Below are 12,534 nucleotides of genomic sequence, written 5' to 3'. Positions count from 1 at the left end.
TCCATGATTCCTGATAATATCTCCCAAGGGAAGCATGTATAAGGAGAAAAGCAGAGGTCCTAAAACTGATCCCTGTGGCACTCCATACTTAACTTTTGTTTGAATGACAATTCCTCATTCACACATATAAAGTGGTAGCGGTCTGATAAATAGGACCTAAACCATGCTTATGCAAGTCCACTAATGCCAACATAATTCTCCAGCCTATTCAAGAGAATGTTGTGATCTATCATGTCGAAGGCAGCACTAAGATCTAAAAGCACTAGAAGAGAAATGCAGCCTCAATCAGATTATAAGAACAAGTCATCTATAACTCTTATAAGTGCATCTTTTAAACTGTGATGGGGCCTAAATCCTGACTGAAATTGATCATATATACCATTTCTCTGTAGAAACACAGTTGGGAGGACACTACCTTTCTAGTATTTTCACATAAATGGTAGATTTGAAATCAGTCTGTAATTAGCCAGTTCTCTAGGATCAAGCTGTGGCTTCTTAATAAGCGTTTGATAACTGCCATTTTACAGTTTCTTGGGACATGTCCTAAGGATAGCAAGGAGTTAATAATATTAAGAAGAGGTTCTGAGATTTCTGGGAATACCTCTTTTAAGAGCTTAGTTGGTATTGGATCTAACATACATGTCCTGCCCTTTTGTCTGACTCCAAGAGAGTTGAGAATATCAATAAATGCTAATCTCAATGTGTCATTTTCATTATCTATGTGAATGTTGAAGTCACCAACAATTAAAGATCTATCTACATTAACTACTAGATCAGAGAGAAAATTTGCAAATTCAACAAGGAAACCAGAGTAAGGCCCGGGTGATCTTTATAATGTAGCAAGGGCAAAAGATGACAGATTTTTTATTTATATCTAACGGTGTCATATTAAGCTTATATCCTGTCCTCTGAGTAACACCAAAAACTTCACTGTAAATTGTAGCAACACCTCCTCCTCTGCCCTTCAGATGAGGCTCATGTTTATAACAATAACCTGGGGGAGTAGATTCATTTAAACTAATATATTCATCTGGTTTAAGCCAGGTTTCAGTCAAACAGAGCGCATCCAAAATATGATCTGTAGTAATTTCATTTACAATTAGTGCTTTGGTAGATAGAGATCTAATGTTTAGTAGCCTTACCTTAAATTGTTTATCTTAAATTGTTATGCTTTTTTCGAGTTTGACCTTAATAAAACATTTTCTAAATGATTTCCATATGATATCTAGGTGATACACTCTATGTGTTGTAGTTATGTGTTGTAGTATTGTGACCTATGTGACATCTCAAAGCAGCTAGCAGACGTTCAGATTAACCAGTGTGTCTGCTTCCTGACCTGGGCCCCAGTTAGTCAAATACTATAATTTTTTATTTTTTATTTATTTATTTATTTTTTATTCCCTTTTTCTCCCCAATTTGGAATGCCCAATTCCCACTACTTAGTAGGTCCTCGTGGTGGCGTGGTTACTCACCTCAATCCGGGTGGCAGAGGACAAGTCTCAGTTGCCTCCGCTTCTGAGACAGTCAATCTGGACATCTTATCATGTGGCTTGCTGTGCATGACACCACGGAGACTCACAGCATGTGGAGGCTCATGCTATTCTCCGCGATCCAAACACAAATTACCACATGCCCCATTGAGAGCGAGAACCACTAATCGTGACCACAAGGAGGTTACCCCATGTAACTCTACCCTCCCTAGCAAACGGGCCAATTTGGTTGCTTAGGAGACCTGGCTGGAGTCACTCAGCATGCCCTGGATTCGAACTCGCGACTCCAGGGGTGGTAGTCAGCATCATTACTCGATGAGCTACCCAGGCCCCCAAATACTATCATTAAGACTATGAGCCAAATTATTAGAGAGGAGAGCGGCACCTCCCCTGGAGGGATGGAATCCATCTCTCTTTAGCAGGTCAGGTCTACCCCAAAAACTCTTCCAATTTTCTATGAATCCTATGCTACTCTCCAGACACCACTCAGACATCCAGTTGTTCAGGGACACTAATCTACTATAAACCTTGCCACCACGATGAGTAGGGAGGGGGCCTGAGCATATTACAGTGTCTGACATCGTTTTTGCAGGTTCACACACCTCTTTATTATTATCTCTAGTGATCTCCGACTGGTGAAGCTAGACATCATTAGTGCCAACATGAATAACAATTTTAGAAATTAGCATTTAGCAATAGCCAGCACTTGTAAATCTGATCTGATGTCAGACACCCGAGCCCCCAAAATGCATTTAACAATGTTGGCTGGAGTCTCTATTTCCACGTTCCTTACAATAGAATCACCACTTATTAGGGCTCTTTCAACATGATTCTCAGTGGGTGCATCACTGAGTGGGGAGAATCGATTGGAAACCCTAACAGGAACGGGAGAGTGGTGTTGCTTTGCAAAGCGAGTATGCCACGGAGACGTCACCCAAATGCCCTGCTGCGGGGGCTCTAGAGCCGGAACCAAAGTGAGTGTGTTGCTCGCTGTTCTACCCGCATCCAAAACCGTATTTACCGGCTTCTCTTTCTCACTGACCTCCACTAGTGTACGGATGTGTGCCGAACATCAGAATGGGGAAAACATATGATCTAAGTGATTTAGACTGTGGCATGATTGTTGGTGCCAGATAGGCTAGTTTGAGTATTTCTGTAACTGCTGATCTCCTGAGATTTTCACACACAACAGTCTCTACAGTGTAAAGAGAATGGTGCCAAAAACAAAAAACATCCAGCGAGCAGCAGTTCTAAGGTCAAAAACGGCTCATTAATGATAGAGGTCAGAGGAGAATGGACAGACTGGTCCAAGCTGACAGGAAGGTTATAGTAACCTAAATAAACGTGTTACAAAAGTATTTTCTGTTACAAAATGCAGAAAAGCATTTCTGAATGTACAACACGTCGAAAATTGAGGCGGATGGGCCTCAGTTTTCTGTTCTTGGCTGACAGAATTGGAACCCAACGTGGTCTTCTGCTGTTGTAGGCCTTCCGCCTCAAGGTTTGACATGTGCATTCTAAGATTCTGCTCACAAAATTTGTACAGAGGGGTTATCTGAGTTACTGTAGCCTTTCTGTCAGTTCAAACCAGTCTGGCCATTCTCCGTTGACCTCTCTTAGGCGTTTTCGTCCACAGAACTGCCGCTCACTGGTCGTTTTTTTGTAATTCGCACAATTCTCTATACACACTAGAGACTGTTGCACATGAAAACCCCAGGAGATCAGCAGTTACAGAAATACTCAAACCAGCCGTCTGGCACAAGCAATCATGTTAATATACTACTTATTATTTTATTACAATTTTGGTAAAACTATGTCAGGATTGTATGTGTTTTTGTTCATGTCTTTTACTTTAAATTAGTTCCATGCCATGTTTGTTCCTGTTTCCTGGTCATGTGTTTCCCATGTTCTTGTGTCTTGTCCCCATTGGTTCATTGTTTCATTAGGTTGTTAGCAGTCTTGTTATCTTGTTTAGAGTCCTAAGTGTTCATTGGTTATCATTGTCATGTGTTCTACCAAGTCCTAGTTTTTAACCCTCATGTTTGCCATTGTCCAGGGTCGAGTATTGTTTGTGCAATGTTGGTTCGATGATCAAGTCATGTTATGTTTATTTTTGTTTCATAGTCAAGCCAAGTCAAGTTTAGTCAAGTCTAGTTCATGTTTATGTTTTGTGTTCACATTTGGATTCATGTTTTGGAATACACCTTGTTAATAAACTGCACTTGAGATCATCGCACTTCATCATCGTCTCTTCGTTTACCTTGTTGCCAGCCAACATTACAAACAACAAAAAGGTATTCGTTAACATCAGTTAATCCAATCATTAACATTAACATGATTAAACAATAAACAATACTTTACAGCATTTATTAATCTTGGTTGATGTTCATTTCTGAATAAAGTGATTTGATTTGATTTGATTTGAATATACTAATCACTTTTTACAATAAAAGTTTGTATTCGTTAACATTATTTATCCATATTAGTTAACGTGAATTAACAGATAACAATACTTTTACAAAAATAATACTAATATGTTTAATAAATGCTGTAAAAATATTTTGTTTATTTTTAGTTCACGACACCTAATGCATTTAAAATTGTTAACAAATACACCCTTATTGTAAAGAGTTACAAAAAGTTGAATACATTTACATTAATTTATGCATTATGAACTAGCATGTACAAACAATAAACAATCACATTTTGATAAATTAACATTAACCAAGATTAAATGCTGTACAAATCATTGTTCATTGTTAGTTCATGATACATAATACATTTACTATAGAACCTTATTGTAAAGTGTTACCAACATATTATTTAAATATAAATATTTTATTTTTAACAAATCTTTTATAGATTTGTATCTGGATACAGCAGCACATGCAAAATAAGTAATGCTCATTCTGGATGTTGCAATTCTGAGATGATACTGAAACTGGGATTGGCGTTGATTTTTAAAGAAGACCTTGAAGGCTGGAGGATTAAAGCAATAAACTACATACTAAACAAGGAGTCGGCAACGTTTTTGACATGAAGTGGCATTTGAATGTTTCTTGTTATTAGTGACTATGCGAACAAAAAAATTTTTTTGCCGTACAATTGTCATAATACCTTTTACGGTAAATATTTAGTTTGTTTTTTCTAATTTAATTCAATTTTCTTTATTACACATTATTATTATATTATCAACATAAGAATTTAAGTGAGTAAACTGAATTCACCCTTTAACTTTAATGACAGCATGCACTCCAGCTAGCATGAACTCCACAGGTTTGTGCACTACCCGATTATCCATGTTATTGCAGCATGATTTGAGAATGTTCCAATGAGCGTCTTGTGTGCTTAAATGGAAGCAAGGAAATCGGACCTTTTGTACGAAGCAGTTAACATGATTGATGTAACAAATTTCCTTGCATTTGTCAAGTGACCTAGAGATCAGAATCGTAAATATTTCTTATTTATTTTACCTCAGAATGTTTCTTTGCTTTACTTTTTTTCTTTTTTTATTTCTAAAACATCGCATTTATATCAAGGTTTCAGTCAAAAAAGATCCCAGAATTCCAAGGTGAACTCAGACTTCTGAACCCCACTGTATAACATTTACTCAGTTATACTCTATGCAAATGCCAGGGAGAGACTATAGTTGTGACTGTCACTCAAATGCTTCAATAGCCTTGACTGGCACAAAAAGATCAATGCCAGATATTGCATCTACTTCATTATTCCATCCATCAGTCATTGGCTTTAGCCTAGGGCTCCTCAATCTAATTGCTATAAGGGAACCATGTGAAAGATCCCTCCCCATCATGCTCATCATGAATGCATTGGGACTCCGAGATCAGTTTGATAATTTTAGACTCTCGTTTGGAGGTCTGCAAGGCTCATTTTTCCTTCAGATTTTACATTCCCAACAGCAATTTCATGCCCGTCTAGTCTGCAAGTGCCAAAATTGGCCCTGACATTGCCAATCACTCCTGCTCTGTTCAATGTTTTGGACAGATGAACAGCATTGACAGCCGACATCTTAATGCGAGAGAAAAGACAAAGTGGAGAACAACTATTTTATGCCTTTTGGAACATTACTGTTCTTTTTCTGTAAATGAATGTTTCTACAACTGGTATTTTTCAGTCCAAAATGTTGATTTTTAAACAGATTCCCACCCTTTTCTGTTTGTTATGTAAAACAGTGCTGTGATTGTTAATGTAAATCAGGGTGTCTGACCCCCCTAAATAGCATTTGAAAAGATGGTGAAAAGTTTTATGTTAGCATAGCGTTTTCAAACAAAGTTTTAGTTACCGTAAACTTGGGTTTCAGGACATGACAGATTGTGGCCAGAAAATTACCTTTAGAAATTCTGGACCCACTTCATATTAGGTGTCTTTAACTAATGTACTTAAGCATTTGATACAATGTACTTATTATTTACATATGTGCTGTTGCATTGTACTTCCATTTAATGTACATGCATTTAATTACTTCTGTAATTATGCTGTTAACCTGAATCCTAAACCTAAACCCTAACCCTACCCCTAAACACACCCGTACCTCAACCTCAGTAGTAGCAAATGTGAATCTTGTGACAATTTTGCAGAACAATGTAGTTATACAGTGCATCCGGAAAGTAATCACAGCGCTTAATTTTTTCCACATTTTGTTGTTACAGCCTCATTCCAAAATGGATTAAATTCATTATTTTCCTCAAAATTCTACAAACAATACCCCATAATGCCAACATGAAAGAAGTTTGTTTGAAATCTTTGCAAATTTATTAAAAATAAAAAAAAAACGAAAAAAAAAATCACATGTACATAAGTATTCACAGCCTTTGCCATGACACTCAAAATTGAGCTCAGGTGCATCCTGTTTCCACTGATCATCCTTGAGATGTATCCACAACTTGATTGGAGTCCACCTGTGGTAAATTCAGTTGATTGGACATGATTTGGAAAGGCACACACCTGTCTATATAAGGTCCCACAGTTAACAGTGCATGTCAGCCATGAACCAAGTCATGAAGTCCAAGGAAATGTCTGTAGACCTCCGAGACAGGATTGTATCGAGACACAGATCTGGGGAAGGGTACAGAAAAATGTCTGCAGCATTGAAGGCCCCAATGAGCACAGTGGCCTCCATCATCCGTAAATGGAAGAAGTTTGGAACCACCAGGACTCTTCCTAGAGCTGGCCACCAGGCCAAACTGAGCGATCGGGGAAGAAGGGCCTTAGTCAGGGAGGTGACCAAGAACCCGACAGTCACTATGACAGAGCTCCAGCGTTTCTCTGTGGAGATAGGAGAACCTTTCAGAAGAACAACCATCTCTGCAGCACTCCACCAATCAGGCCTGTATGGTAGAGTGGCCAGACGGAAGCCACTCCTCAGTAAAAGGCACATGACAGCCCGCCTGGAGTTTGCCAAAAGGTACCTGAAGGACTCTCAGACCATGAGAAACAAAATTCTCTGGTCTGATGAAACAAAGATTGAACACTTTGGCCTGAATGGCAAGCGTCATATCTGGAGGAAACCAGGCACCACTCATCACCTGGCCAATACCATCCCTACAGTGAAGCATGGTGGTGGCAGCATCATGTTGTGGGGATGTTTTTCAGCGACAGGAACTGGGAGACTAGTCAGGATCGAGGGAAAGATGAATGCAGCAATGTACAGAGACATCCTTGATGAAAACCTGCTCCAGAGCGCTCTGGACCTCAGACTGGGGTGAAGGTTCATCTTCCAACAGGACAATGACCCTAAGCACACAGCCAAGATAACAAAGGAGTGGCTACGAGACAACTCTGTGAATGTCCTTGAGTGGCCCAGCCAGAGCCCAGACTTGAACCCGATTGAACATCTCTGGAGAGATCTGAAAATGGCTGTGCACCGACGCTCCCCATCCAACCTGATGGAGCTTGTGAGGTCCTGCAAAGAAGAATGGGAGAAACTGCCCAAAAATAGGTGTGCCAAGCTTGTAGCATCATACTCAAAAAGACTTGAGGCTGTAATTGGTGCCAAAGTTGCTTCAACAAAGTATTGAGCAAAGGCTGTGAATACTTATGTACATGTGATTTCTTTTTTTTTTTTTTTTATAAATTTGCAAAGATTTCAAACAAACTTCTTTCACATTGTCATTATGGGGTATTGTTTGTAGAATTTTGAGGAAAATAATGAATTTAATCCATTTTGGAATAAGGCTGTAACTTGACAAAATGTGGAAAAAGTGAAGCGCTGTGAATACTTTCCGGATGCACTTTATAATAAGTACATTGTCTTGAATGCATTTTAATGTTAGTACATAGTAGTTAAAAACATCTAATATAAAGTGGGACCGAAATTCCTTGTAAAAATTAAATTTTCACTGTCGAAAACCAAAATGAAATGTATTTTTTTTTTCATCTAAATAAAAATAACTTTTACTTACTTTTTCAAAAGCCTTTCATTTACACATTTGTTTTACACTTGTCCCACAACTAGACTTTTAAATTAAAATGCAACATTCAAATATGAAAATCCATCCTAAATCTATTTTATTTTTTTAAACTGATCATCTAAAAAAAAAAGAATAAACTAATAATAAATAAATCATAAATAACTAAGATTTATAATGCAAAAATTATTTTTGAGTTAGTGTCCTGTTAATAGAGGGAAACATGTCAATGAAGAGCATGCTTGAAATGAAATATGAAACATGTGATGTGTTAAAAAAGCAAGGTAAATACCACTTAAAAATAATGTTAAAAATAATGTGAAAACAATTAGGGCCATCGATTTAACTCATTAATTCAGTGCGATTAATTATATAAAAAAATTACACCTTAAAAAAATTAACACAATTAACCATGTCCCCCGAATATTTCTACCATCTGAGCAATTCAAGCTTGAAGTACCACATGCTTTTTCTCCAGGGGGCAGTGAGCGAAACTCTAGCTGTATAGGCAACGCACAGCTTATACAGAGAACAAACCAACCACACTCACTGACAGCAGACAGCATAAGTCACAAGATAAGAATGAGTTCTTGCATTCAAACCTTATTTTAAAGCTCCACGGTTCAATCACAACTTGATGGACCGCAAATCCAAATGCAAGTATCTCAAGACGTGTTTTTCTAAGTTTCTAACTACATTTAACTTGACACAGTGACCTAAAAACGGTATGTTTATGATGCGACGCAACCAAAGTGAGAAGCACCAAAAGCATCCGTCTGACGCAGGTGTACATTGATGCGTCCTTAGGAAAACCCTTATAATGAATCTATCTCGGACTGATTACCGAATTCAACTGCAAAATGAATTGCTGTGGAATTTTTGTTTTGGTTTATCAATGCTTTACTCATCTGCCACAATAATGTAATTAATTATAATGATCCAAATAATACTTTTTTATAATATATATTTTATTTATAATTATTTAATCATTATATATTAAATTATTGTTATTTGAGGGGCTTTCTCAGCAAATAATTATATATGTGATTAATTGTGATTACACCATGTAATTAATTCCATTAAAACTCATTGACAGCCCTAAAAATAATATTTTATTTTATTGTGTGTATTTAGGATACATAAAATGCTAGCAATGAAACAGACTTAGCAAGACAAAACAATTTGGCCATTTTATTCCAAGAAGGTTTAAATACGTAATTTCCATCACCGTCATTTCCACTACAGAATGTTTTAAAACAAAATACTGTATATTACTTGAGATGTGCTCGAAATGATAACATGGTGGAAATATTCATGTTTCAGAAAAATCACAAAAAAGACAATTCCTCTGTGACGATGCATGTACTGTATGTCCACTGTTGGACATTGTTAGTAGACAAATTAAATAAGCTAGTAAGACTGTGACAAGTGCGTTGTATGAGAGCTTATTTTACAAAAGTCCACAGGGCCAAAAGTACCCACATTTGAAGAGAGAACTCTCCATTGGGTAACTGCATGATTACTCACTTGACATTGTGCCAGAGCTTAACATGAATAAAGTCCATAATTAATCAACTGATGCCAAGTTTTTGCACCAACAACATCCAGTTTCATTATTCCTGATTGGTGAGAATAAAGTCCTATGTGCGTGAGGACGTCTACGATGTATGCTTTGCCAATAATCAACAATAATTATCAACAAACACGCCTGATTGTTATGATGTCAGCCCTGATATTTAACGCGAGATGGCTAGTTAACATGTTTCTCCAGGGAATGCCTCAAACTTGTTGAGGGGCCTGGCGTTCTCTAGGGGCTCTTATAACTTAATGTCACCAATCAGATACACACTGATATTTCAGGAAAAAAAAAAAAATCCAAAAGCCACAGCTGTTGCAGGAGCTTGAGCAGATGGGGTGCACATAACACCTGCAAATTATAAATATCGCAGTGATATTTACATGGAATATTTATAAGGGGCATTCAAATGAGGCAGTGTTAATGAAAATTTTGGCTTTTTTATGGGCCAATCCTTCCAGGTTTTAAAGTACATGATTAGCACTGATCATAACATATTAACCACCTATCAAACCTATCATACAAACAGAGCTAGCATAGATTCAAGGAAAAACAAATACCACCCAAAAACACAAATCCAGTATTATTTTCTTCCCTCACTACAATATATTCACACAGCCAAAATGAATACCAGCATGGTTAACATACTGATACCCCACCAAAAAAACAAAAACAAACAATAACTGTAGGAAATCAGTGTTTGTAGGCATTTGTTGGGAAGCTGTTCTGCTCCACAGAACGAAAAAGATGGGTACTGGGTCTGTGCCCTTAATAAGGAATATTCCTTCCATCTGAGCAATTCAAGCTGGAGTACCAAATTCATGTTTATTTTTACGAGTCCCAGTCAGCAGGGGGCAGTAAGCGCTACTCCAGCTGTGCAGGCAACAAACTGCACTTATTACTCACAGCAGACAGCACAAGATGAGGAACACGTTTTTGCAATTTAACACAGCTGAACAGATTGCAACTCCGAATGCAGGGGTCTCAAGACATGTTTTTCAAAGTTCAAACTAGGTTTAACCTGACACAGCGTCCTAAAAACACTGTTTATAATGTGCTGCAACCAAAGTGAGATGCTCCCAAGGCATCAGTCTGACACATGTGTACATAGACACATCCTTAGAAAAGCCCTTATACAGAAGGTACTCAAACAGAATTAAGTTTTCCCTGCTACCGTTGCCACAGTAACTGTCCACTTGCTACTCTAAAGTGCTAGATGGCATTATAAACATACTGTTTCAATATGATGATGCTGAACATTCTCGCGTGATGTAGAGTGCTACTGGGCAACAACTGTCTTATTTTCACAATGCATTAATAAACACCAACAAACAAGTATCTCCATTGGCCTTGAGAAGTGTCCATCTAAACCGTGTATGTTCAGCCCTTATGTTTTTAAGAGCGTCAACTTTAGCGTCTGCTCATCTGTAACATCACCACCAAGAAAGTGGTGGTAAAGTATCTCCTCTTGTTCTTTGAAAACAGTGTTAAAATATGTACAATCATGAAAGGAGTCCAAAAGCATAGATTTTTGTAAATAACACTATGGTTTTTTTTTTTTTTTTTGAAGTGTAGTGAAGAGATTGCCTACATCATGCTGGCTCTGTGATTTTCCTGACAACCAAGGCCATTCATGCATGCACAATGTCAGGTGGCTTTATACCAGCCATATATGGTTGCCAGATTTCCATCATCTCGAAACCAAATTGTCCACTCAACAACCAGACTAGAAACCCTAGTCATAAAACTGATTTCGATCTAAAATAGTAAGTGAAAGTTCAGATTATATCCAAAAAGATATTCTCTAGCAATCAATAACCTACCAGCTGAGTTCTGGGTACAGTTAGACTCGAGTCTGTAACTGAACGTGTGCCATTGGAACCCATGATAAGAAAACTGTGTATGTCCACATTCACTAACAAAAATCCAATTAAAATATCAAACAGTTCACTAACAGATGTGTAATGGCAGGATTCTATTTATGGTGCTACAGGTGATTGATTATGTTGTTTTCTATTCATTTTGTAAAATTGTTTATGAGAAAAAAAAATTTCCATGCTCTTGAATAATGAATTTTTTGGAGCTATGTGCCTTTCATCAGACAGCAACATTATGTATATGCAATTAATATGTTTAAAGCTGCTGTTTTTATGGAATGACTGTATCCTAAATACAAAAAGCACAGACTACCTTCACGATCTGACCATTTGCTCTCCAAATCAGAGGGAACCAGACAAAACTATAGAAAACCACCTGTATTTAGTCAAAGAAAGTGGTGTAAAGAGAAGTGTATTTTTGTGAAAGGATATGCAAATAAAAACCTTCCAATGCTAACACAGACACAATCGAACACTCAAACTTGATCAACAAATGCTTTGCAATAAATGAGGGCTATTATCTACTATTGATCCCACTGTTCATTCCATCCCGTCAGAAGACAGTTTCTTTAAAAAATCCTTAACATCAAATATTTTGAAGAGAGACACTTTAAACATGTGAGACATTCCTGTTACACATTTAAATGCATTATTTACAACTTTATTGAAATACTTGTTAACACTTTTTAAAGCACATCGAGACATTTTTCAAAAAGCATTTCTTTTTTTAAAGTTAATACGTTTTAAAGACTCAGACTCACATTGTCAGTGATTCACTCCTTTTTGTAAACTATTTAAAAAATTTGTTAAATAAATTACGCAATTAATTATGCCGCTCGACCTTAATCAAAATCCGTAAAATTGAATTTTCCTACTATCGGAGTTTTTCAAGCTAAAAGTACTATGATATTTTTGCGAGCTGCAATCAGCATGGTCCATTAAGCTAAAAAAAATGATAATAAAACCCCATTAAAGCACCACAAAGGTGCTCCATTCAACTTGTGTGCTATATTTAAAGTCTTAAGTAGCCATACGATAGCTTTGTTTGAGGAACTGACAAAAAATTAAGTTGCGTTAAATATTACACATATACACCGATCAGCCACAACATTAAAACACTTGCCTAATATTGTGTAAGTCCCCCTCGTGCTGCCAAAACAGCA

General features: G+C 37.2%; 1 protein-coding gene across 1 annotated transcript in view; it reads right to left on the bottom strand.

Moving 5' to 3' along the window:
• LOC127438460 (E3 ubiquitin-protein ligase RNF123-like) overlaps positions 1–12,534 on the bottom strand; it is a 202,867-nt gene that overhangs the window by 29,817 nt on the left and 160,516 nt on the right. The window lies entirely within an intron of this gene.

Source organism: Myxocyprinus asiaticus, chromosome 49 (assembly GCF_019703515.2).
Source record: "Myxocyprinus asiaticus isolate MX2 ecotype Aquarium Trade chromosome 49, UBuf_Myxa_2, whole genome shotgun sequence".
NCBI lineage: Eukaryota > Metazoa > Chordata > Actinopteri > Cypriniformes > Catostomidae > Myxocyprinus > Myxocyprinus asiaticus.
This window is presented reverse-complemented; position numbering and strand designations above follow the sequence as displayed.